Source organism: Carcharodon carcharias, chromosome 10 (assembly GCF_017639515.1).
Source record: "Carcharodon carcharias isolate sCarCar2 chromosome 10, sCarCar2.pri, whole genome shotgun sequence".
Lineage (NCBI taxonomy): Eukaryota > Metazoa > Chordata > Chondrichthyes > Lamniformes > Lamnidae > Carcharodon > Carcharodon carcharias.
Window position 1 is genome coordinate 24,968,520 of NC_054476.1, and position 25,218 is coordinate 24,993,737.

At 43.1% G+C, this 25,218-nt stretch overlaps 1 protein-coding gene across 1 annotated transcript in view; it reads right to left on the reverse strand.

Moving 5' to 3' along the window:
• The window catches only part of shank2b (SH3 and multiple ankyrin repeat domains 2b), an 834,833-nt gene extending 815,948 nt beyond the window's left edge, over nucleotides 1-18,885 (reverse strand). Inside the window, exon 1 of the mRNA XM_041197641.1 lies at nucleotides 18,816-18,885. The gene's annotated coding sequence lies outside the window, so the exon portion shown is untranslated. The remainder of the gene's footprint in view (nucleotides 1-18,815) is intronic.
• Between the last annotated feature and the right edge of the window lie 6,333 nt (nucleotides 18,886-25,218).

Genomic DNA, 25,218 nt, shown 5'->3' on the forward strand with positions numbered 1-25,218 from the left:
ATTTTGTAGTCAAGCAGACTGCAAGCTTTAATCATCGAAAGAAGTTAGGTGCTTGACATGCTAATGAGTAAACATGGATGTTGGCTTAGCATATAGGGGAAGGGAATTTACATTTTTAGATAAATGAAGGGATATTTGGGTTTCAAAGGGATCTTAGTCTGTTTACGACTAGGCAGATAAGCAAGGTTAAGGAATGTATTTATTTTTCCCAAAGGTTACTGCTAATATGTTGGCAACATTAAAGTTTTAGGTTATGAGGAAGATACAGTTTCAAAAACATGGAACAATAGAATTTACATATTAAAAAGAGAAAAACATATATAAAGAAGAATGAAAGGTTATGTATCAGAAGAAAGCCATGTAAGAACTAACAGGAGTGTGCGAATTAGCCTCAATGAAACCTCCAGTATTTGTGTATAAGTCTATTGTCTTACGAAGCTGAAGTTGGAGAAATTCAATTTGGAATTCCACTGTCCAGGGTATTGTGTTAACTTGCTGAGTTTGTTTTAAATCTAAAATCTATTTGTGGACCATTGCCTTAAAGGGGGTGTAACTGTCAGGTTAATTAGGAATTTTAGGAGTTATTATAGTAGCAATTGTTGTCTTATGTATGTGCTTGAAACCTTTTATTTTGTTAATAAATATTTTATTTTAATTTTTAAAATCTCTAAAGGTCTTTATGGACTTATTACTTATGCATTCAGTGCACACACCTCGTAATAAATACAACTGCAGAACATTTGTGGTGGCGCGATGAAGATTCCCTCATGTCTGTGGCCCACCTGGCACACACCATCTGCCACGACATAACATTGGGAAGCACAAGCTGAGTCAGATGCTCATGTTTGGCATCAAGAAGCCCTAGCAAAGCTGGAGTCAATGGAAATCTCTGCTGGCTGGAGCCATACCTAGCACAAAGGAAGGAGGTTGTGCTTGCTGGAGGTCACTCATCTCATTTCCAGGACATCAGTGTAGGAGTTCCTCAGGGTAAAGTCCTAGGCCCAACCATCTTCATTTGCTTCATCATATGAACCTTCCTTCCATCATAAGGTCAGAAGTGGGGATGTTCGCTGATGTTTGCACAATTGATGTTCAGCAACATTCATAACTCCTCAGATACTGAAGCAATCCATGTCCAAACGCAGCAAGACCTGGACAATATCCAGGCTTGGCATGACAAGTGGCAAGTTACATTTGTGCCACAAAAATACCAGGCAATAACCATTTCATTGGATGGATCTAACCATCACCCCATGACATTCAATGGCATTACCATCGCTGAATCCTCCACTATGGGCAGAATTCTGCCCTCGGATGGTGGGCGGGCCCCACCAGCTTGGCGGCAGGTAGACAGCTGACCTCCACCACCGAAACGGGGCCCACCGCCATTTTGAGTGGGCGGGCCAGTTAAGGCCCGCCCAGCGGCCTGCCCAACAGGAAGCGCTAAGTGCTTCCTGTGCCGGGGGGGGGGATCCCCAGCTGTCAAAGTGCCTTAAGGTCGGACGGGCAGGTCTTTAATTATCTTAATTAGCCCGTCAATGGCCTCAATTGGCCATTGACAGGTCGGAAGGTGGACAGCTGATTTTGCTGTCTGCCCACCTTCCTAAAGATTTAAATGTTCCGGGATGACGTCGGGGGTTCCTCCCAATGTCATCCCGTGTCATTTTCCCGTTGGCGAGCGGGCCCCACCCCCAAATCGCTGATGGGAAAATTCAGGCCTATGTTAATCCTGGGGTCGCCATTGACTAGAAACTGAATTGGACTAGCTTTACAAATACTGCGGCTACAAGAGCAGGTTAGAGGCTAGGAATCCTGTGGCGAGTAACTCACCTCCTGTCTCCCCAAAGCCTGTCCACCATCTACAAAGGTACAAATCAGGAGTGTGACGGAATATTGTCCACTTGCCTGGGTGAGTGCAGCTCCAAAAACACTCAAGAAACTTGACACCATCCATGACAAAGCAGCCCATTTGATTGGCACCCCATCCACAAACATTCACTCCCCCCACCATCGATGCATAGTGGCAGCAGTGTGTACCATCTACAAGATGCACTGCAAGAATTCAGCAAGCCTCCTTAGAGAGCACCTTCCAAACCCAAGACCACTATCTTCTAGAAGGGCAGCAGATAAATGGGAACACCATCACCCGGAAGTTCCCCTCCAAGCCACTCACCATCCTGACTTGGAAATATATACGCTGGGCCAAAATCCTGGAACTCCCTTTCTAACAGCACTGTGGGTGTACCTACACCACAACGACTGTGCTGGTTCAAGAAAGCAGCTCACCACCACCTTCTCAAGGGATGGGCAATAAATGCTGGTCTAGCCAGCGATGCCCACATCCCATGAATAAATAAACTGGACAACAAGATTCAGTATTGACATTCTTGAAAATAAACTTCAGCACAAATAAGTGGTTTTAATTGATCATATTGGTTGTGTGCAGCTGGTCCAGTTCTGACCTTTGGGTAGATAGTAAATGCCAACATCCTTCAGAGTGACAGTGTGCAGCCCTATCAGGTCAACATATGAAAGGTGTTAACTAGCTGAGAGGCAAAAAAGCACAATAGAGATCTGATGTTTCATGTTCTTTCCATCTATTTAGATGTGTGAACTAAAGGGTATGGATTTATAAGGCTTTATAAGGCTCTGGTCAGACCACATTTAGAATATTGTGAACAATTTTGGGCCCCGTATCTCAGGAAGGATGTGCTGGCCCTGGAGAGGGTCCAGAGGAGGTTCACGAGAACGATCCCAGGAATAAAGGGCTTAACATATGAGGAACGTTTGAGGACTCTGGGTCTATACTCAATGGAGTTTAGAAGGATGAGGGGGGATCTGATTGAAACTTACAGAATACTGAAAGGCCTGGATAGAGTGGACGTGGGGAAGATGTTTCCATTAGTAGGAGAGACTAGGACCTGAAGGCACAGCCTCAGAGTAAAGGGAAGACTTTTTAGAACAGAGATGAGGAGAAACTTCTTTAGCCAGAGAGTGGTGAATCTATGGAATTCATTGCCACAGAAGGCTGTGGAGGCCAGGTCATTGAGTGTATTTAAGACTGAGATAGCTAGGTTCTTGATTGGTAAGGGGGTCAAAGGTTACGGGGAGAAGGCGGGAGAATGGGGTTGAGAAACTTAGCCATGATTGAATGGCGGAGCAGACTCGATGGGCCGAATGGCCTCACTTCTGCTCCTATGTCTTATGGTGTTATGGTTTTATGGATTGACTATGTGCAAAAGAAAACCAATGGGTCAGACTGGTAATGAGCAAAGATCATGCATATCCATGGGCCTAAATAAAATAAGGCATTGATTAAGCATCATACATGTCAGTCAACTGTTCATTCATCTCAGTGCGTCACAGTTGCATTAGAAATTCAGGTTTTTCAATGACGTTTAGAACTTAGAATCCAAAGCAAACAGATCAGTTAGAATTAGGGCACAAATGGACAGTTTCAGAATCAATCAGATTAGTTGGAGGATAGAACTGAAGGCCATTAGCACCAACTCTTGTTCTCTTGTCTAGTGGTTATGGAGAAACATGGTGCAGTAAAAGTTTTCAGATGAGCTGATCATTTCTGAATGTCACAATTCCAGGTGTTTTTCACGAAAGGTTATACAGAACGAGCTGATAAAATACAATTTTTTGAAAAGCCTTTTGATTTTCTGTTATTTTGTTACTATGGGGTTGATTTGCTCATGAACTGGTTGCCCGCTTACCTGTCGGTAGGCGAGTTGATTACAATACATAGAGAGCAATACGAAATGAAGCACATGCTATTTATTTACACAAACAACAGAGCACTAACATGATGTGTGCTTCCCCAACCAGACCCTATTCTAGGCTAACGTTAACATGGTAGCCCGTGCTACATAGTCACGTGGTCAATCTGCTCACAGTCCCTTAAAGGTGTATTACACCTCAGCTTACCATATTTTCCTTGAAAGGTACTTTCCGATAAGCATAACTTTGCTGAATATGACCTATACTTCAAAAGCAACACTGCAAGAGCTGGACAAAGGGCAATGTTCTCAACTGGTGGTAATCCATATACAACACTACAAATTCTGTACAAGTAAAATTTTAAGAAAAATTCTTAATCATTATTAGTCCAATGGACCAATATACTCACATGCATTATAACAACAATAATTCCATATAAGATTATAATAAAACTCTTCAATTTAAAAGTGGCTCAGTGCATATAGAATCACTCCGGGGTAAATATAACAACCAATAGAATGAGAATCAGACAGATTCAATAACAACTCTGTCATATTGTGGCTCATCTGGTGACTATAAAACGCTCTTGTCATACAGCAAGATGGTAGAATTGTGAAATACGCTGGATTTTCCTTCCAGCAAAATCAGATTCCCTTAAACATGTTCTTAAATTCTCTTTTTGAGTATTTATATTTCTGAACCTCTTAGCTTAAGTATTTTACAATTACTTACCAGGTTCCATAGTACCCAACAAAAAGATTGAGTTTCTATGCATTTCTCATCTTTCTTTTATTACTACACATAGGAATAAATTGCACCTTGCTAACTAATGTCAAGTGTCTCCTCAGTGGTGGTTAACCTGCTTAATATGCATAATTACATCAGTTTCATTAATCAATGATAACTGAAGAAATGAAACAACCAATCCTGCGTTAGCACCTGGAAAGTGTTGGAGGTAGCTGTCCAGTGTTGATGAGCAAATATCTTTAACAGCTACACAGTGATAAGCTCACAATAACTTAATTACTGAGAAATTATTACTATATAGAATGACATAGTATTTACAACACAGAAAGAGGCAACTTTGTCCACCTAGTCCATGTTTATGCTCCACAAAAGCCTCCTCCAATCTTACTTCATCACATCTTACCATCTATCCCTTTATCCTCCATGTGCTTATCTAGCTTTCCCTTGAATTCCTGCAGCTATTCACCTCGAGCACTCTGTTGTGATAATGAGCTCCACAGTTTTACCACTCTTTGAGTAAGGAAGTTTCCCCTGAATCCTCTGTTGGATGTATTGGTGACTATCTTATATTTATGGCCTCTAGTTTTGGTCAATCCATTGGTGGAATCATCTTTGCTATGTCCATCCTATCAAATCCATTCATAATATTAAAGACCTTGATCAGGTCACCTTTAAGACTTTTCAAAGAAGAGCTTTGACCTGTTAAGTTTTTCCTGATAAGTATAATCAATAACTAATGGCATCAGTAATATTCTTATACTGGGTCTGGAGTCTTGTTCAACCTTCAAGGTAATGGTGACCATGTTCGTCATCTGGGGCATTTGGTGGAGTTCTGTTGGGTACATAGTGCAGGGTGCAAGGGACGGGTAGCACCTTTCACAGATGGGCCTGTTGCATTCTTTGGAGTGGCTGATCCTGTATTGGACCTCACCTTCAACCTACTCTCACCTGTGGCTCCAAGTAGTTGTTAGCATGTGGCAGAGGCCACACCCGGTAAACTTCTTTGATGGCGAGCTAAACCAGGTGAGGGTAGCTTTTAGGTCTCCTACCCTTGCAAACTTGGGGAGATCAGGAGTACAACAATACTAGCTGATAGAAAGGGAAGTCTCAGTTGAGAAAGAACACACTTAACCTGGTTATAATAATCATTTACATATTAGAAAATAATAAATAAGTAGAGCCACTGAAACAGCAAGAACAATAATTCAAGGTTAAAAAGAGTTGTTCTTGAGAATAAAGCAAATTGTAGAGCAATTTCTATCAGCTCTGTCAGAAATGTTGCTTAGGGCCTATTTATACATTGTGCAGATTTAGTCCTGTGAAAGATAGATGTCTCTGAAGAAAGTTATTAATGAAAATGGCGATTGATGTTAATATTTGACTGGCATAAAGAACAAGAAAACAATGGTTGTCATATACCAATCCAGAACCATCAAGCATAAACAAAATGGGATTTTATTTCCAAATTAGGCTGACACAGAATTAGAATCTACTGATGACTTCACAGAAATGGCACCCAATACACTAGTAGAATTAATCTATTTAACCTGTACTTTTATGAAATTTAAACTGGGAATGCATACATTTATATATTATATTACATATGTGTAAAAAGGAAGATTTGTTTTATCTATCCAACAGTACAATGTATTTCTTTTTAAATGCTATCTATTCCCTTGTGCTTACAGATTTGGGGTCTGGAGCTTGGTTATGATTTTCACCTGATAGCCTGACCTGTCTCTTTAAGACCACTACACTACTCCACCGCATAGGTAATTGCTGCTGCTTAATTGTGAATTCCTTGTGGTTAATTAAAGAGCAATTCTAACAGCTCTTAAATTTCTGGCTCCAGGTCAGAGGAACGCATCTCAACAAAACTTGCTTTCTTTCTCTTCAACTAACAAAAAGCTTTATACATCTGTAAAGAAAGAACTTGCATTTGTATATTGCCTTTCACAACCTCTTGGTATCCTAAAGCACTTTACAGCCAATGAAGAACACTTCTTTGATTTTGACCTGCCCAGGAGACATGAAGGAAACATATATATATATAATATATATGTCTTCCCAGCTACTCAATAAAATTATTATTTTTTCAATGGACAAAGGCTTTACACTGACTGAAGCCTAACCAGCTACGACTCACACAAATGGAATTTCTATCCTTCAGAAAATAGCAAGGACCTTGTTATCTCTAATGAGGCACTAATGTCTCTTGCGATTGCAGAAATCAAATTCCAAGGACATGCACAAATGCCCTTCTCATTTCTAAGGCAGAGCCCTGGCCAATGGAGGCAATACATCTTTGAGGACAAAGGGACCTTGAAACCTCAAACTTATTAATGCACAAAACATTAACCATCTCAAGAATCCAGGAACATACACCATTTGTCCAAACCAAGGGAAAGTGGGAGTTATGTCACATGGCCACACCCCAAGGTGCTAGAACCTGTAATATTGCCTTATGGAGTTGAATCCAGGCAGTCTACCATCTTCCAGCAGCAGAATCAGAGCTTTGACCAGGTTTAAATTGCCTGGCCCTCATCTACACTGTTTCTGCTGGAATGTCTGAACTTCTATACCTGTACCTAAGACAAGAATCAATTCATCTCTATGGACCTCTTCCATCATGGAAGTCAGCACTACTGGAAAAGTGAATTACACCGCATCAGCTTCAACCTGCTAACCTCTCTGAAGGAATACACCATTGGACTTTTAATTCTAGATTCTGGACTCACGTGAAACAATAATTCTTATTTTGTCTGTGGTCTTTGCCCTGTACCACTTTCTTTCCTTTATCTCTCTTTTATTGTGTGACTGTACCGGGGTTACGTAGTGACACCCCTTCCCTGCGTTTTGTGTGTAAAATAAACTAACCCTCTGATTTTAGCCAGTGAGAACCCCGCATGTCTCTTTTAGGGAAGGCTGGCCAGATTAGGATCCACTCAGGCATTTAATTGGACAGCAATGGGCCTTCCCCAAGATCAAGGACCCATGGGCCAGAAGTCCCACCTGCCAAGAGTTGTCAGTCAATCTGAGACAGACAAATCTATCGAATGGCAGTTTTACCAGGCAGGTGGGGGTTGCTGTTGTACAACACCCACCCTAAGCCTAGGATCATCGCCGGATCCCACATGAGTGATGGGGGGAGGGGGATTGCGGAGTGGTCAGGGTCACAGGGATGTGGAGGAGAGCATAGCAGCAAGTGCAGGGGAGGGCTTTCAGCAACCCCCACCCCAGAGCCAGGTCCCTCGATCAGGCACCGAGCGTCTTTGGACAAGGAATCTCCCTAAGAGCCCAGAAGTCACCCCACATGGGTTTTCTTGTCATGCTCCCCACATGGCGAACTCCCCGACCCTACTGGGTTAATTCCAGCAGTGGCATGATAAGGTCCTTAAGTGGGCCCTTAACTAGCCACTGACGGGCCCCAATTGATGGTGGGAAGGCCGTCCACATGACTCCCTACCATAGGTTTAATTGTGGTGGAGGTGGATCTTCACTCACCACCCTCCTGCCTGATCAACTGCACCCCCCACCACCAAACTCATCGTGGGGAAGGGCATTGAATTCTGCCCAGGGATAGATAGGGGACTAAAGAAAAGGGGTTTGCAAAATTGGTTAATGAAACAGTCACAGCTATAAGGAGGAGTAATATGTTTGAAGGATCATCAATGGTGTAAATGAGTTAAACTGATGAATAAAAAAGGGTGCTAAAAGTATACTATGGACCCCTGAATTGTCAGAGAGAATTGGAAGAGCAGATATGTAGAAAAATTGCTGAGAAGTGTAGGAACAATAGGACAGCATTTGTTATGGATATTAGCTGGGATAAAATCTGCATAAGAGGTATAGAGGCTGCATTATTTAGACATTGGAGGCTGGCGGAGAATTTTTTTTTATAAGGGTCAGAAGTTCACTTTGGAACTGTAAACAAGTAGGCCTCTTCCAAGAAATCACCTGAGCTATATGGTACTTGAGAAAGAGTTGTTTGTTTGTTTTGAACTGCAAAGCTTTAATTAGTGAAAAGCTGGAAGACAAAGAGGCAATCAAATGGCAGAGACAAGCCTTAAGTTTGAACCTCTGGTTTTCCTTTCAGTCTTGCTGCGGAAAGGCTGGGAACAGAAGGCTACCCTGACTAGCTCTCTCTCTCTCTCTCTCTCTCCTCCATGCTGAAGCATCGCTGGTGAACTTCCTGACATCTACTTCACCCGAGGGAACCTCAGACCAACAGCATCGAACGTCTGTGAACTTTAATCTCTTTTCTTTCTAAGAAAGATTTTTTTCACCCACTCGATTCTGCAGACACTGCCTGTGTGTCTTTTCTTTGCCTGTGTGTGTGCATGTGTGCACTGGGGCAGTTTAAAAAGGGTTAGTTAGTTACACTCCTGGAATACATTTGTGTGTCAACCAGTTCTTGAAAATTGTTTAAAGAGAGTTTTTTTTAATAAATAAAATAATCACTCGGGTTTTTTTTGAAAGAAGCCTGATCAAAGTCTCTTTTCTTCTGGGTACCAGAGGTTTAGGTAAACAATTGGCCATTTTGGTGGGAAAATTAAACATTTAAATTAAAGGTATGGCCTTAGGAGTAGTGGGGCTTGATACTTCGCACACTCCTCCCATCCCAACCATAACACCCAACAAAAGAAGGGAAAGTTCCAGACCTAATTTTTGGGAATGAAACTGAGCAACTAGGTCTCAGCAGGAGAGCATTTTGTGGTAGCGATCATAATTCAGTCAGACTTAGGGGGGGGTGGATTTTCCGGCCCCATCATAGCAGGACCCACCAAGGGAGATTCAGCAGCCCAGCCAAAAGTCCATCGGTGATCCCAGCGGTGGTCAGGGGCGGAAAATCCCACCCTTAATGAAGTTGTGGAAAAGAATAACGATCAACCAGAAATAAAAGTTCTAAACTGAAGATTTTACTAAGCTGAGATGTGTTTTGACAAAAGCGGACTGGAAACTACTGGCCAGAGTGGGAGGCAAACAAAGGTCCAGATCTTCACCGCACCAGACAGATGCCCCTTTTGTGGTAAGAATAGTGGAAATGCCCAAAAATCAGAAATCCGGCCCCTGTACATGGCGTTTCCCATTTTCAGAGGCAAGAATGGGGGAGGGGCACATTTCGTGCATGCGGGGTCTACTGAGGGTGCTGACCATTTAAATCACCAGCTGCCTCCACTGAAGTGGGATATTGGTAGGCCAGGAGTGCAAAACCCAATATTTGCAGATTAGACCAGGTAAGAGCAGGTCTGAACTTGATGGATTTGTTGGATAGTCAAGTTACCACTTTAGATCTGGTCCTTTGGAGGAGATAAGGTGCCCTTAAGTGGAGGTCAGATGCCCTTTGAAGTATTAAAAGTAGGTACAAATGTGTGTAAAAACTGCATAAACTTATTACTGTCAAGCTCATTGGAACTGTCAACAGACCTGTCAAAGTTAACTTTCAAAACTGCCAGAAGCACCTGTCAAAGAGACTTGTCAAAGGGAGCTGTGGGCTGTCAAGACATTTAAAAGTCCAACCTTTTAAATCTTTGATAAAAATGTCTGGAGTGTTAAAAAATGCTTGTTTGCTATTTCACTCTATCTGTTGACATAATCCTGAGAACTTCCATTACTGGATTACTGCTGCATAACTGATTTCACAACCATCCATGATCACAGTGGGGTGCCTGCCATTTCACAGTTTGATTGACAGCTACAAATGGTCATAGATACTTTGATGTGGCACTGAATTCCAGTGTTGTTATAAGGGATTGTGCAATGTAATGAAATGCTTGTCCTTAGGAGGATTTATGTAGCTGAAGGAATATAAATATAGTAAATGGGTTTTTATGAATGAGAGTGTTTTTTTTCAATATAGTGCAGTCTGCAATAGACACTTAGAACTTCATTTTAAAGAGCTTTATTTTATCTAATCTCTGCATGGGTCACAAGGCCCACCCATGGTGGATAGTAGATGAGTTAGCATGGTCCGTGTCAGGGCAAAGGGTGTTGAGTGGGGGTGGGATGGGTTTGGATGAGTTGGCACAATGTTGGCATAGGGCTATAAAGGGCCATGGGAGTTGGGTGCAGGGCATAGGTTGGCATATGGGCTATAGAGGGTCATGGGGGTGAGTACGGAGCATGAGTACAGGGATTGGCATGGATGGGACATGGTGAATGTGTGGGGGTTGGGGTAAGGGAAGGTGAGGGCTGGAGGGATGTTTTATTTTTTAATCTTTTTTTTAATTTTTGGACACAATGCCAATGTTCCAAATCAGGCCTTCCATGCCAGCCTGCCTCTGCACCTGGCATCCTCCTCACTTCTTCCCAGGTCATGCACCCAACTCCTATTCTAACTCCCGCCACCCCACAGAAGAAACTGACAATGCAGACATTGTAGATATGAAGAGGGAGAGTAAAATAATGAATAGGAAAAACATAATGAGTTTTTTTTCTTTTCGTTCAAGGGATATAGGCTTTGCTGACTAGGCCAGCATTTATTGCCCATCCCTAATTGCCCTCGAGAAGGTGGTGGTGAGCTGCCTTCTTGAATCGCTGCAGTCCTTGTGGTGTAGGTGCATCTACAAGGGTTTCCTACCTTTGACAGTGGGTAATTGACCAGCCCCGGATGAAATCTATCCCAGGCATCAAGAGAAGCAAGGGAAGAAATAGCAGAGACCATTATTTTCCACTCCTCTCTGGCTACAGGCAAGGTACCTAAGGACCGGAAGACTGTTGACATTGTACCATTGTTCTAAAAAGGAGTAAGGGATGAACTGAATAATTACAAGCCACTAACTCTAACCTCAGTGGTGGGCAAATTATTGGGAAAAATTCTGAGGTGCAATACAAAACCATCATTTAGAAAGGCTTGGGTTAATCAGGGACTCTCAGCATAGATTTGTCAAGGAGAGATCATGTCTGATTAACTTGTTTGAATTTTGAATGATTGAAAGAAGGTTAATGACTGTGGCACATTTAATGTAGTCTAGATGGATTTTGGCAAGGCTGCACATGGCAGACTAGTCAAAAAAGTAAAAGCCCACGGGATCCAAAAAAAGGTGGCAAATTTGGCTCAGTGCCAATTGGATCAGTGACAGGTGAAACAAGAGTGTTTTTGTGACTGGAAGGCTGTTTCCAGAGGGGTTCCACAGGCCTCAGTACTCAGCTTTTATGGCAAATATCAATACTTTAAACTTAAATATAGGGGCAGTATGGAGAAGTTTGCAGGTGATATGAAAATTGTTTGTGTGGTTGATAGTGAGGCATAAAGCTGTAGACTGCAGGAAGATATTAACGGACTAGATAGGTGGGTAAAAACGTGGCAAATGGAATTCAATCTGAAGAAGTGTGAGGCTAAACTTAGCTAGGAAATGCACAATAAGTGGTAGGAGACTAAGAAGCATAGAGGACCTTGGAATGCATATCCACAGATGCCTTAAGGTAGCAGGACAGGTAGATAAGATAGTTAAAAAGGCACACGGGATGTTTCTCCTATTAGCTGAGACACAGCATATAAGAGCAGGGAGGTTACGCCATCATTGTAAGGAACATGAGTTCGGCCCCAGATGGAGTACTGCATACAATTCTGTTCACTGCAATACAGGAAAGGTGTGATCATGCCAATGGTGAGTACAGAGGAGATTTGCTAAGATGTCAACAGGAATGGAGAACTTTAGCTATGAGGAAAGATTGGATAAGATGGAATTTTTCTTTGAAACTGAGGAGGCTGAGGGAGCTTCATCTGAGCTATATAAAATTGTGAGGGCCCTGGATAGAGTTGTTAGGAAGGCCCTTTCACCCTATGCAGAGAGGTCAATAACCAGGGAGCATAGATTTGAAGTAATTGTTGGAAGGATTAGAGTGGAATTGAGGAGGCATTTTTTCACCCAGAACATGATAGGGGTCTGGAACTTACTGCTTGATCTGGTGGTAGAAGTAGAAACCCTCATTACATTTAAAAAATACTTGGATATGCATTTAAGGTGCTGTAACCTACAGGGCTGCAGATAAAGGAGCTGAGAAACAGGATTAGGTTGGATAATTCTTTTCTGTCCAGCACAGATGCAATGGGCTGAATGGCCTCCTCCTGTTTCATACATTTGCTTGCTTTTTTGTTTCTTCAAATTGCTCTGAAGGGTCATATGGACTCAAAACGTTAACTCTGTTTCTCTCTCCACAGGTCCTGCTAGACCTGATGAGTTTTTCCAGCATTTCTGTGTTTGTGTTTGAAATTCATTCTGGCCTGCCTATAATGAAATATATTCTGACTCCCTAATGCCTGTCCACCATCTGCAAGGCACAAGTCAGGAGTGTAATGAAATATTCTCCACTTGCCTGGATGAGCGCAGCTCCAACAAAAAAAGCTCAACATCCAGGGCAAAGCTGTCCATTTGATTGCCACCACATGAAACATTCATTCCCTCCACCATCTACAAGATGCACTGCAGCAACTCAACAAGGCTCCTTCGACAGCACCTTGCAAGCCCACGACCTTTACACTTAGAAGGACAAGGCTAACAGACGAATGGAAACACCATCACCTGCAAGTCGCTCTCCAAGCTTGGAGCTATATTGCCATTCCTATCTGTCACTGCCTCATAATCCTGGAACTCCCTTCCTAGCAGCAGTGTGGAAGGGGCCACACCAGATGGACTGCAGTGGTTGAAGAAGGCAGCTCACTTCCACCTTCTCAAAGGCAATTAGGGATGGGTAACAAATGCCGGACTTACCAGCGGCACCCACAACCCATGAATGAATAAAAATGTTTTCAAATCATTTGCAGGTCATGCCAAACAAATATTTTGTTTTGAAATGTCCTGTAAATGTCTTTCATTTCTTGGCCTTCAGAAAGTGCAGTTGCCTTAAAGATTAATTAATGCAGTAAATATTTCCTTTCCTGATTGAAGCTTTCATAATTCATTACAAGCCCCTTGAGAATAGGTTAAACAAAGGCATTAATTTGCTTCAAGCATTTTAGAAAAATGGTTAATCAATAATATAACGGGAATATATCAAACTGCAGCTGAGAACATTAACTCAGTGATCACTTACAGTCATTCAAGAAAAAGAGAGGGCTGCACTTTTGGGGATAACAACACAAATAGGCTCATGGATGCTCTGCACCATGAATCATTTCAGCAAGACAGCATTTTTTTTCCCACTGAAAACACTGAAGGTTCTTCACACTCACTGTCCATTGTCATCTGTGCCTCTACTTTAAGCTTCTAAATTAGAGACCAAAGAGAAACATTAAACAAGTTTGCACAGATCAGAAGTTTTGCCTCAGATTACTGCATTAGCAAAAGGTTTGCATTAATATAGTGTCTTTCACAAACTCAAAACGTTCCAATGCATTCACCAACAATTAAGTACTTCTGGAGTGTGGTTACTGACGTAGGAAACACGATAGCCAGTTTGTGCACAGTAAGGTCCCAAAAATATCAATGAGGTACAGACCAGGTTATCTGTTTTGGTGCTAAATGTTCGCGAGAGAACAGGGATAACTCTCTGCTTTTCTTTGAAATAGTGAAATGAGACCTTTAACATCCACCTGATAGGGCAGTGAGACATTGGTTTAATGTCTCATTCAAAAGACAGTACCTTTCACGGCACCCACTCGGTACCACACTGGAGTGTCAGCCTCGATTATGTGCTCAAGTCCTGAGGTGGAACTTGAACCCGCAGCCTTTTGACTCAGAGGGAATCATGCCACCAACTGAGCTACGGTTGACACTATGGATTACCCTGCCACTGGAGGTGGATTCGTAGATTGGTGGGTTGGGGAGTGGGCAGCGGGTGATGGGGCCTGTGCGATTGGGCAGAAAGTTGTGGGATGGGAATGATATCACCTTGCCGACACCCTCTGATTTAGCTCAGGCCGGAAGGCCCGAGATCAGCTCACTCAATAAAGGACCTCATTCTGTGGAGGGTGGGGTCCACACCACATAGGCCGACTGGCAGGAAAATCCGGGCAAACAGTCCTGGGGCCTGGTCAGGGGGTACCTGGTTGCTGGGCACTCTGTGCCCAATGGAGGCATCCAATGGTGGGAATGGAAGAACCCAAAGTAAGATCCCTCTCTGCACTTTAAATTGTACGCCTTCTCCCCCCCCCCCCTCACCAGAGATTCCCTGCATAGCCCCAGTGAACCTACCCCACTTACCATTTTCCTTGGGCTCCATCATCGCTCCCTGGTGTAGGATGCACTGCAGTTCCAGCAGTGACCATCAGTCCTGATGGCACTGCCGGTACTGGAGAGTTACTGGTCTCCGATTGGCCAGCAGTTCTCAGTGGGAGGGTGGGGGGTGGTGGGGTGGTGTGATATCCCCCTCACAGAAGCCAGGAAGCCTGATGCTGACCAGATGAGTTCCCAATTCAGACTTTGTTCCATCGGGCCACCTGAAAAAGGCGTGATGGGTTTCCACCAGTTTTCCAGCCAGTGGACCTGCTCCCACCGTGGCCATTAAATTCTGTGCTATAAGTTAAGCTTAAGTTCCTTGGCTTCGAAACACCCCAGGAAAACATTGAGTTTGCTTGTTTTATTTCAGATTTCCAGCTTGGCAGTATTTTGGTTTGTGTTAGCGTTTAATCCTGCCATTTTTTCAGGAATGCCTGACTTGTTCTTCTGTTCTTCTCTCTGACGGTGTTTTCATTAGTCTCTTTCACTCAGTTTCCTTTCATTACTTTTTGTTTCCCTTATGGTATTAAAATGCACATGGCCACTAACATTCCATTTCCTCAATGGTATTTTTCTCAGCAACTATCTAACTTGCTCCTTGTGTATCCAACCTAAATTCCACCCTTCAACTTGCAGATCTGCACTTGATCACAGGTAACTCCAGAGTTCTGGTGAACCCTTCATCAGCGTTTCTGATTCATCAAGCTGCTTGCTTGCCATCAGGCACCGAATGAACAGAAACATCCTCTCATTAAATATTGGGAATTGTACATTGTCCTCTGTCCCTGTAGCAGACTCCATTTGCTAGCCAAGGACTCTAACCCTTGCCCAGCTACCATCCGAAGCTGATCAAGAGCATTTGCAACCTTGGTATCATATTTGACCCCGAGATTTTTTTAAAAATTCATTCGTGGGATGTGGGCATCGCTGGCTAGGCCAGTATTTATTGCCCTTCTCCAGTTGCGCTTGAGGAGGTGGTGGTGAGCTGCCTTCTTGAACCGCTACAGCTCATGTGGTGTAGGTACACCCACAGTGCTATTAGGGAGGGAGTTCCAGGATTTTGACCCAGCGACAGTGAAGGAACGGCTGATATATTTCCAAGTCAGGATGGTGAGTGGCTTGGAGAGGAACTTCTAGGTGGTGGTGTTCCCATGCTTCTGCTGCCCTTGTCCTTTTAGATGGTAGCAGTCGTGGGTTTGGAAGGTGCTGTCTAAGGAGCTTTGGTGAATTCCTGCAGTGCCTCTTGTAGATGTTACACACTGCTGCTACTGTGTGTCGGTGGTAGAGGGAGTGAATGTTTGTGGTCCTTAAAACCTGCTTCTTCTGTCCTGATATATCATGTGGCTCAGTGTCAAATTTTATTTGTCAATGGCTCCTGTCAGACATCTCGGAGTGTCTGTATGTTAAAGGCACTATTTAAATGCAAGTTGTTGTTGTTGCTTTCTTCAAAAGATCATCAACCTGGAACATTAACTCAGATGCTCCCTGAACTGCTGAGTGTTTTCCCAGACTGTGTTATTCTAGTTTGCAGGACTAATTTGCCACAGAATAAAGTAACAGATGCAAACATGTCCTGACTTGCACTCTACATTACTTCTGTCATCAATAATGATGAACCTGCTCATTATGGATGCCCACTTCAGAATGTGTTGACTCTCAGATATCAGTTGGTGGATATTCTCTCCAATTGTACTTCAATTTAAAGGAGTATGCTTTTGTGAAAAATAAATGTTACGATAATTTGTTTTTCTTTAGGCTAAATTCTCCAAATGCATTCTTCTGACAATAAATTCTGGCCATGCCACCAAATCCACATCCTGAACCTTGCAAAGAAAGAAGCCTTACAAAGTTGAATGGTTTGGCGACTGTCAACACTCACACAGGAAGAAAGGCCACTGGAGGTTACAGGAGTGTGGCTAGAACATGTGGAACTGTATTCGTGTATGACTACAGTACTGATAGTCAGGGAGAGAAAACCTGTGCAGTTTGGTCTGATGATGCAGCCTGTACTCATGTGCAATTTCATGACCGTGAGGACTTGGTTTCCAATCTTGCCTTGCCTAATATTTCTATTCAACTTAGAGATTATATACACTTGTGTTCCAAATTGATTCCAGCTGAAAATATATTTCAATGAATATCACTGTACTATATAACAGGGACTGCAGTTATGCTTGACTAAAGTCGCATTTCTGAATTTTACCAAGAGCACATTAACCCCTGAATGAACTGACCAATATATATTGAGCCAACGTGGTATATATTTGAATTTTCCCCTCTCAGCAGTCTCGTTTGTCATCTAATTCTCAAGGTGGAGACTCATTTTTGAGATAGAGCTTTACAGGAAACAGTCATCTGACTGTAACTCACCTAAGTGGTCTTCACTGGATTGTCCCTTTTGGGATCCATTCATTTACAACTTAGTCCACTTCTGGCAAAACCTGACAACTAACATACCTGTTCCCTCCACTAATGGTGGTTGACGTGTCGAATCTTTGGAGCTTTTGCTAGCATTGGTCTTTGTTCATGCCCGTGACTTAGAAGTGAGTGTCTGCAGGCTGTTCAGCTCCAGAGGTATCATGACCTACCCAATCCTGGCCTGGCCAGGTGTGGATACACATGCATTTAACAGCAAGCTAGAGGGCTAGATGATGGAGAAGGGAATAGAGGGTTATGCTGATAGAGGTCGATGAGGAAAGATGGGAGAAGGTTCAAGTGGGACATAAACGCTGTCATCAGTTGATTGGTCTGAGCAGGTCTTGTACTGTACATTCAATGTAATTTTATTTTACGTACACGGGCCATACCGTCTACTCCTGCTCCTACTTCTTATGTTCTTGTGTGTAGCTGGGTCATTGGATGGGAACGTGGATGATTTGTTCTAAACTCTTCCTCATTCAGAGGCACTGAGCACAATTATAGCACTTCTGCTGTACCTGAGCTGAGATCAGCTAACTCAATACATCAGGGATATTGAGCCTGGCATCTTAACAATGTGTGCAATTCAAGAAATCCACTGGATAAAACACCTGCGGCACTAACCAATGCAAGCATCTCTCCCTCCACCCCACCTCCCCCCCCCCCCCCCCCCACCCCCCCCCAAAGTCACAGCTTTGGAAATTTTATTGCAGACATTTCTCTTTGAATATGCAGTCACAGAAATTGTTGTGTGAACAATAATTCTGAAGCGAATGCTTATATTTTGCAACCGTGAAACTCTTCTGAAAAGAAACTCATTGAAAGACAAGCATTAAAAACCAGCAATTAAATAAAGAGCTAAATGGGAAATGGAAACTGAAATAGAAAAGCAGATCATATCAGCCAGCATCCAAAACAGGTAAACAGGTGAATGGATCATTTGGATTAATGGTTCTGGAATCCTTTCTCCTATAGCAAAGAGAATTTTACAACCTCCAAGTGTCCCAACAGAGCTTCACATCAAGTGGAGTGCAGTCTCTGTTGTAATGTTGGGAACGCAACTGGCAATTTCCACACAGCATGGACCCACACAAAATAGGAATGACTGTAACTAAGTAAGCTATTTTAATGATGTTCTTTGAGAAATATATTGGGCAGGATACCGGGGAGGATCCCTCCACCATTCTTCAAATAATACTGCAGGACCTTTACACTCCTCTAAGGTACAAAAAGCCTCAGTTTAACGTCTCATTCAGAAGACTATACAGCATTCTCTAAGTGCAACATCGAAGCGGCAACCTAGGTTTTGTTCTGGAGTGGGGCTTGAACCTATGATGTTCTTACTCAGAGGCAAGAGAATTACCCACTGAGTCCAGACTGACACTTAAATCACACAAAAAGTTAACCTTTCTCTCGCAGGTATTGACCCAACCTATCATCATTTTTTTTTTCACCACTGATTTTCAACATTCACATTTTTCCATGTCTTCACTAATATGTTCTACCTCATTTCAGAACTTCCCACGTATTATTCTACAGTCAATCACAATTTGGAAAAATATTAACAAAAACTGTTGTACTCAATGATTGATTCTATTTACATAGGCAACCCACTCCTTTCAATTTCCAAATCCTAACTCAGGTTACATGAAATTAAAATTGATCAAACTGGAACAAGCTCATTGCCTTTCCAAAAGTGGAGAGTCACAATAAAAAAACACGCAAAACATTTTTCCTGAATGAGCACCCTGATGTCTCACTTACCCTGCACTCAGAAAGCTCATGTTGGTTCTAATCAGGAGAAACACATTTCTTCCCTTAGCATCTGACTTCCCCTCCTGTTTTTCAGAAATTTGTATATCTGTGCTACAAGTAAGTACATGTCACTTAAAGTGGGTAACGTCATGGTGGTATGCAATCATTTAAGAAAGATTTCATGTAGACTGTGGCCTGGGGTGGAGTTTGTTGATATTGTTGCCAAAGCAACCGAACCAAAAAAAAATTCAGCTCAATGAAAATTGTGCACTTTACCCCTGTTACAGGGAAAGGCTTTCATCCCTCAAATTTGATCCTATAACAACATTGTTGCTGAAAAGCCTACGACAAAGCTGCCTTAAAGTAAACATTGATCGGTTTTAGCTCCAACTATTTCATTTCAACCTCTCTTCACAATGATTTTAACCGCATGGCCCTTGTGGGGTGAAAAACTCTTTGCAAAGCAAAAGTGGTGACTAAAGACCTGGGAGCACTTGGGAACTGTCCCAAAGCAAAAATCCAGCTATCCTTGGTTAAATAAACAGGGGTATAGAAATTGTTGTACAAGTGTAGTTTTTTGTTGCTTGTTTGCTTCTTACAGTAATATTTTGTACATTCTTCTCTTCTTTCGGAAAAGAACATTTCAGGATGCACTATAGGAGTAATTTCAGACACGGAGTGGGGTGGATGCAACAGTTGGGAGGAAAAAAGTGACTTTGACTCCCAAAGCTCTCCAGCACTGATAGATTTTCCTTAAGTCATGCTTGGGTTTGTTGCAGGCTAATGAATGGAGATTGCTTGCATGATTAGGCAACAATTCCACTCTGGCTGTATCATGCATTATTGTACTAGGCAATGACCATCTGTAACAAGAGATAGCAAGAAATAAGGCTGGGAATTCTGTGGGGAGTAACTCAGCTCTCAAAACCCCAAAGCATGTCCACCATCTACAAGGCACAAGTCGGGAGTGTAACGTGATACTCTCCACTTGCCTGGGTGGGTGCAGCTCCAGCAAGAAGCTTGGCACCAATCAGGTCAAAGTAACCCGCTTGATTGGCTGATTGAACCCATCAACATTCATTCCCTCCATCACCGCAGCGTGTACCATCTACAATGTGCACTGCAGCAACTGACCAAGCTTCCTCCGACAGCAGATTTTAAACCTGCAGCCTCTACCACCTAGAAGAGCAAGGCAGCAGGCACATGGAAACACCACCACCTTCAATTTCCCCTCCAAGTTTTGAATAAACAAAAATAAACTTTATTATACATGGTCCAAAAAATAAAACAATTTACAACATCTCTCTTCTACTCTAACATTCAGGGTAAATATGAGGTACATGTGAATTAACAGTTGAACACACCACATGCACAATAAAAGGCAAATGCGACCAAGACAGAGGCAATGGACTGAATTTTCCCCCCAATGGGGGGGAAATCGATGGACGGATGCATGCAGGCGCGCTTCTGATTGGCGGCCCTGATAGGAGGCGTGGTGCCATTTTACATGGGTGGGCCAATTAAGGACCGCCCAGCGCACGAAAGAGTGCACTCATCTCCCTAAGGCTAGGTGCAGCCTCAGGGAGATCAGCCCAAAATGTCAAAAACATAAAAATAGAAATGTAAAATTTCCCTAACATGTCCCCTCATGTGACAATGTCACATCTCTGGAGACCTTTTCACGTAAAGTCTGCAAACCGCAGCCCTTTTCCTACTTGGAGCCTCTTTCTCTGCCCCTTTCCTTTTTAACAATGTCACATGAGTTGGGACATGTCCATAATTTTCCCAAAAACTTTATTAAACTTTTTAAAAAGCTACATGAAACCTCATCCTGCCCATGGATGAAGCTTTTTGCTTTTTCTAGCTCAAGCCAGGGTTCCTGGTCTGCCCGCCAACCTTAAGGTTGGATGGGCAGGTCCTTTAATTACATAATTGACTCTGTCAATGGCCTCAATTGGCCATTGACAGGTCGGCGGGTGCACAGCTGATTTCACTGCGCCCCCGCCTTCCTGAAAATTTAAATGGAGTGCGGTGACATCGGGAGTTCCGCCCAATGTCACCGCGTGTCATTTTATGCATCGGCGAGCAGGCCCCACCCCCGCTCGCCAATGCGCAAAATCCTGCCCCATGGATTTTTCAACAAACCACACTGACATCAACCAATCTTATTAAAACTCTCTATCATGAGGGATTCCTGTCTTCAACTTTGACAATCTCATGTGGGAATTTGACCATAAGTCGCTGCAATTCAGGCTGCCTCAATGATGGCACACCTTGCAAGGTTTAAATCTCACCTCCCGAGACTCCGTTTCCCTGGATTCCTGAATTTGTGCTCAAAGCACCAACTCACAAACGGAACTTCAGCTCTTTGGCCATGCCGAGCAGAACACGACTGCTCCCAAAAGGTACCTTCGCCGCAACGATCTGCAACACTGAGTCACCAGCCTTCGGCTGTCTTCTTGGATCATCGCAGTTTCTCCTGAGCCTTCTTTGATTGCCAGGGCATCTCTGGAGATCTTTTCACGTAAAGTCTGCAAACCGCAGCCCTTTTCCTACTTGGAGCCTCTTTCTCTGCCCCTTTCCTTTTTAACTTAACTCGGACCTCTTCCTGCCCCTGTTCCCTGTTAGAGACCCTTCTTTTGAGGCCTATTCCTGTCCCCTGCCTGGGACACTTCTTTTCAATGGTGCGCCACTCCTAATCACAAGGCAGATGACACACTTTTTTTTTTCACAGGTGCGCTGGGCCCAAAGAACTTAAAATGCAGATATGCGCATGTATAGCCTGCTCCCAGTCTGCGCATGTGTGGAAACTTCGGGTTCTGTTGAAACTTGGAGATCCCGACCTCTGCTCTCAATGAGAAGATAAGTTGACTTACATAACAATTAAAAAAGGTTGAAGGTGAACCAGATGGATGTTGGTCCTTTCTCATCCAGCAATTCCTTCATTCCTTGTTTGAGATTCTCCAGTGTCATGCGCCATTTGCCAAGTGAGAAGCTAGATGTTAACCTTCTCTAGAACCTAGCAGTACCGCTCTTGAGACCATAAGACATAGGAGCAGAAATTAGGCCATTTGGCCTGCCGAGTCTGATAAGTTATCATAGCTGATAAGTTTCTCAATCCCATTCTCTTGCCTTCTCCCCATAACCTTTGATCCCCTTACCTATCAAGAACCTATCTGTCTCGGTCTTAAATACACTCAATGACCTGGCCTCCACAGCCTTCTGTGGCAATGAATTCCATAGATTCACCGGTCTCTGGCTAAAGAAGTTTCTCCTCATCTCTGTTCTAAAAGGTCTTCCCTTTACTCTGAGGCTGTGCCCTCGGGTCCTAGTCTCTCCTACTAATGGAAGCATCTTCCCCATGTCCACTCTATCCAGGCCTTTCAGTATTCTGTAAGTTTCAATCAGATCCCCCCTCATCCTTCTAAACTCCATCGAGTATAGACCCAGAGTCCTCAAACGTTCCTCATATGTTAAGCCTTTCATTCCTGGGATCGTTCTCCTGAACCTCCTCTGGACCCTCTCCAGGGCCAGCACATCCTTCCTGAGATATGGGGCCCAAAATTGTTCACAATATTCTAAATGTGATCTGACCAGAGCCTTATAAAGCCTCAGCAGCACATCCCTGCTTTTATATTCTAGTCCTCTCAAAATAAATGCTAACATTGCTTTTGCCTTCCTAACTACTGACTCAACCTGCAAGTTAACTTTAAGAGAATCCTGGACTAGGACTCCCAAGACCCTTTGCACTCCAGATTTCTGAATTCTCTCCCCACTTAGAAAATAGTCTATGCCTCTATTCTTCCTACCAAAGTGCATGACCTCATACTTGCCCACGTTGTATTGCATCTGCCACTTCTTTGCCCATTCTCCTAACCTGTCCAAATCCTTCTGCAGCCTCCCCGCCTCCTCAATACTACCTGTCAGTCCACCTTTCTTTGTACCATCTGAAAACTTAGCCAGAATGCCCTCAGTTCCTTCATCTAGATCATTAATGTATAAAGTGAAAAGTATCAAGACACAGCTGTTTAGGTATGCACAGGTGGCTTGCTATCCCATTTATACTGCAGAATTCCCATAATATAATGCCATCACCTGTCATCTGAATTCTCCCTGTTAATATTGTGCGCTGGGTTTGGATCTATCTTTCAACTATTTTTTCCAATAAAAATTTGTCTTCGTGCAAACGTAAATACTCTGAACAATAAGGAAAGGAATCTGTGACAGCCACCTGTCTCAAAAGACGAAGGTTTGTGCTGTGGTGGTCAACCCTGTGTTAAGCATCGGGAGATATGGCTCAGGAGCCCCGCTCTGGTATGGCAGTTTCTGCTGTATTTGCTGCAGAGGAAGACACTGGGGTGAGAAGGTGCACAATTTGCTGCCCTCTGTTTTCTCTGCCCTCTTTCAATGCTATTCCAAACATGAACAGGGAGATGGTGGCATAATGATATTGTCACTGGCCTAATCCACAGGCCCAGCTGAATATCCTAGAGACAAGGTTTCAAATCTCACCATGGCAGCTGGCAGAATTTAAGTTCATGTAATAATCTAGAATTGAAAAGCTAGTCTTGGTAATGGTGACAATTTGTTTAAAAACCCATCTGGTTCACTAATTCCCCTGTAGGGAAGGAAATCTGCCATTCTAAGTTGGTCTTGCCTACATGTGACTTCAGACCCACAGCAATGTGGTTGACACCTTCTGAAATGGTGTGGCATACCACCCAATTGAAGGGCAATTAGGGATGGGCAACAAATACTGGCCTTGACAGTGATGCCTACATCCCATGAAAGAATAAAGAAAAAAAAGTCAGCCCCCAGAGTCGTGGCTGTCTCCCAGCTATCAGTATCAATGCCCACCATCTTCATATCTTGCTTGCAGGTGCCTTTGTAGTGGAGGTGTGGATACACAGGAGGTCATCACCCAGTGGCCAGAAGGTCTTTGGGTATGTGGCCATCATCCATCCGATGAAGGAAAGAAAAGAATACTACCTTCAATTATGATCTTGCTATCAACTAAACTGAGAAGACAATGGAGCACAAAGCAAAGATGCCCATCAAATGCAATATTTCAAATTGGGACAATACAGCGGCAGACAATTCCAAACGTTTGGTAAGATTCATGAGCAAGCTATTGAAATGTGCTATTTTCAGATATCCAGTTTTCTTGTTAAGCTATTTTATGCTGGGTGGTTGAATTTTGCCTTAGCTTTTTTCAGCATTACTTTGGTTAACAAAAAACAACCCCATCTGAAATCTCTCCTGTTTTCCACTAGAAGCAAACTTTATCCATACTGGAGTTCAAGTTACTACTGGGACCCTGACAAATATAGATTCCCTGTGCCTGTGCAAATTTCAAACTTAATTTATGAAGTAGAATTTACAGCACAGAAACAGGCTATTTAGTCCATGCACATTACGAGGGAGACAGTGGCATACTGGAATGTTACTGGACTAGCAATCTCAAAGCCCAGGTTAATGATCCCAGGACATGGGTTCAAATCCTGGCCATGGCAGCTAGTGGGATTTACATGCAATTAATAAAACCTGGAATTGAAATCTAGTCTATCATCGATTGTCATAAAAACTCGTCTGGTTCACTATGTCCTTTAGGGAAGGCAATCTGCTATCCTTACTTTACCTGATCTGGCTTACATGTGACTCCAGACCTACAGCCATATAGTTGATTCTTAATTGCCCTCTGAAATTGCCTAGCAAGACACTCAGTTCGAGGGCAATTAGAGACAGACAACAAATACTAGCTTTGCCAGTGACACCCACATCCCACAAAAGAACAAATTAAAAAATTAGTCTCCTTCCATGCTACTTGATTGAATTCTTTCAGCCTATCTTTCTGTTCTTTTTTCCATCATGGTACATATCTGGCTTCATCTTAAGTGCATCTATGCTATTTGGCTCAATTACTTCTTCTGAAAAGAAAGAGAATTTTGCTCTTACTTTGTACCTTGCACAACCTCAGGACATTCCAAGTGCTTTGCAGCCAAAATCCTGGGGGTTCCATTGACCAGAAACTGAACTGGACCAGCCATATAAATACTGGGCTACAAGGGCAGGTCAGAGGCTGAGAACTCTGTGGTGAGTAACTCACCCCCTGACTCTCCAGAGCCTGTCCACCATCTACAAGGCACAAATCAGGTGTGTGATGGAATATTCTTCACTTACCTGGATGAATGCAGCTCCAACAACACTCAAGAGGCTTGGCACCATCCAGGACAAAGCAGCCCGCTTGATCAACACCCTGTCCACCACCTTCAACATTCATTCCCTCCACCATGAACATATATGGTACACACTGCTGTCAGTGTATGGGGTGCGCTGCAGCACTCCGACAGCACCTTCCAAACCTGCAACATCTACCACCTAGAAGGACAAGTGAAGCAGATACATGGGAACA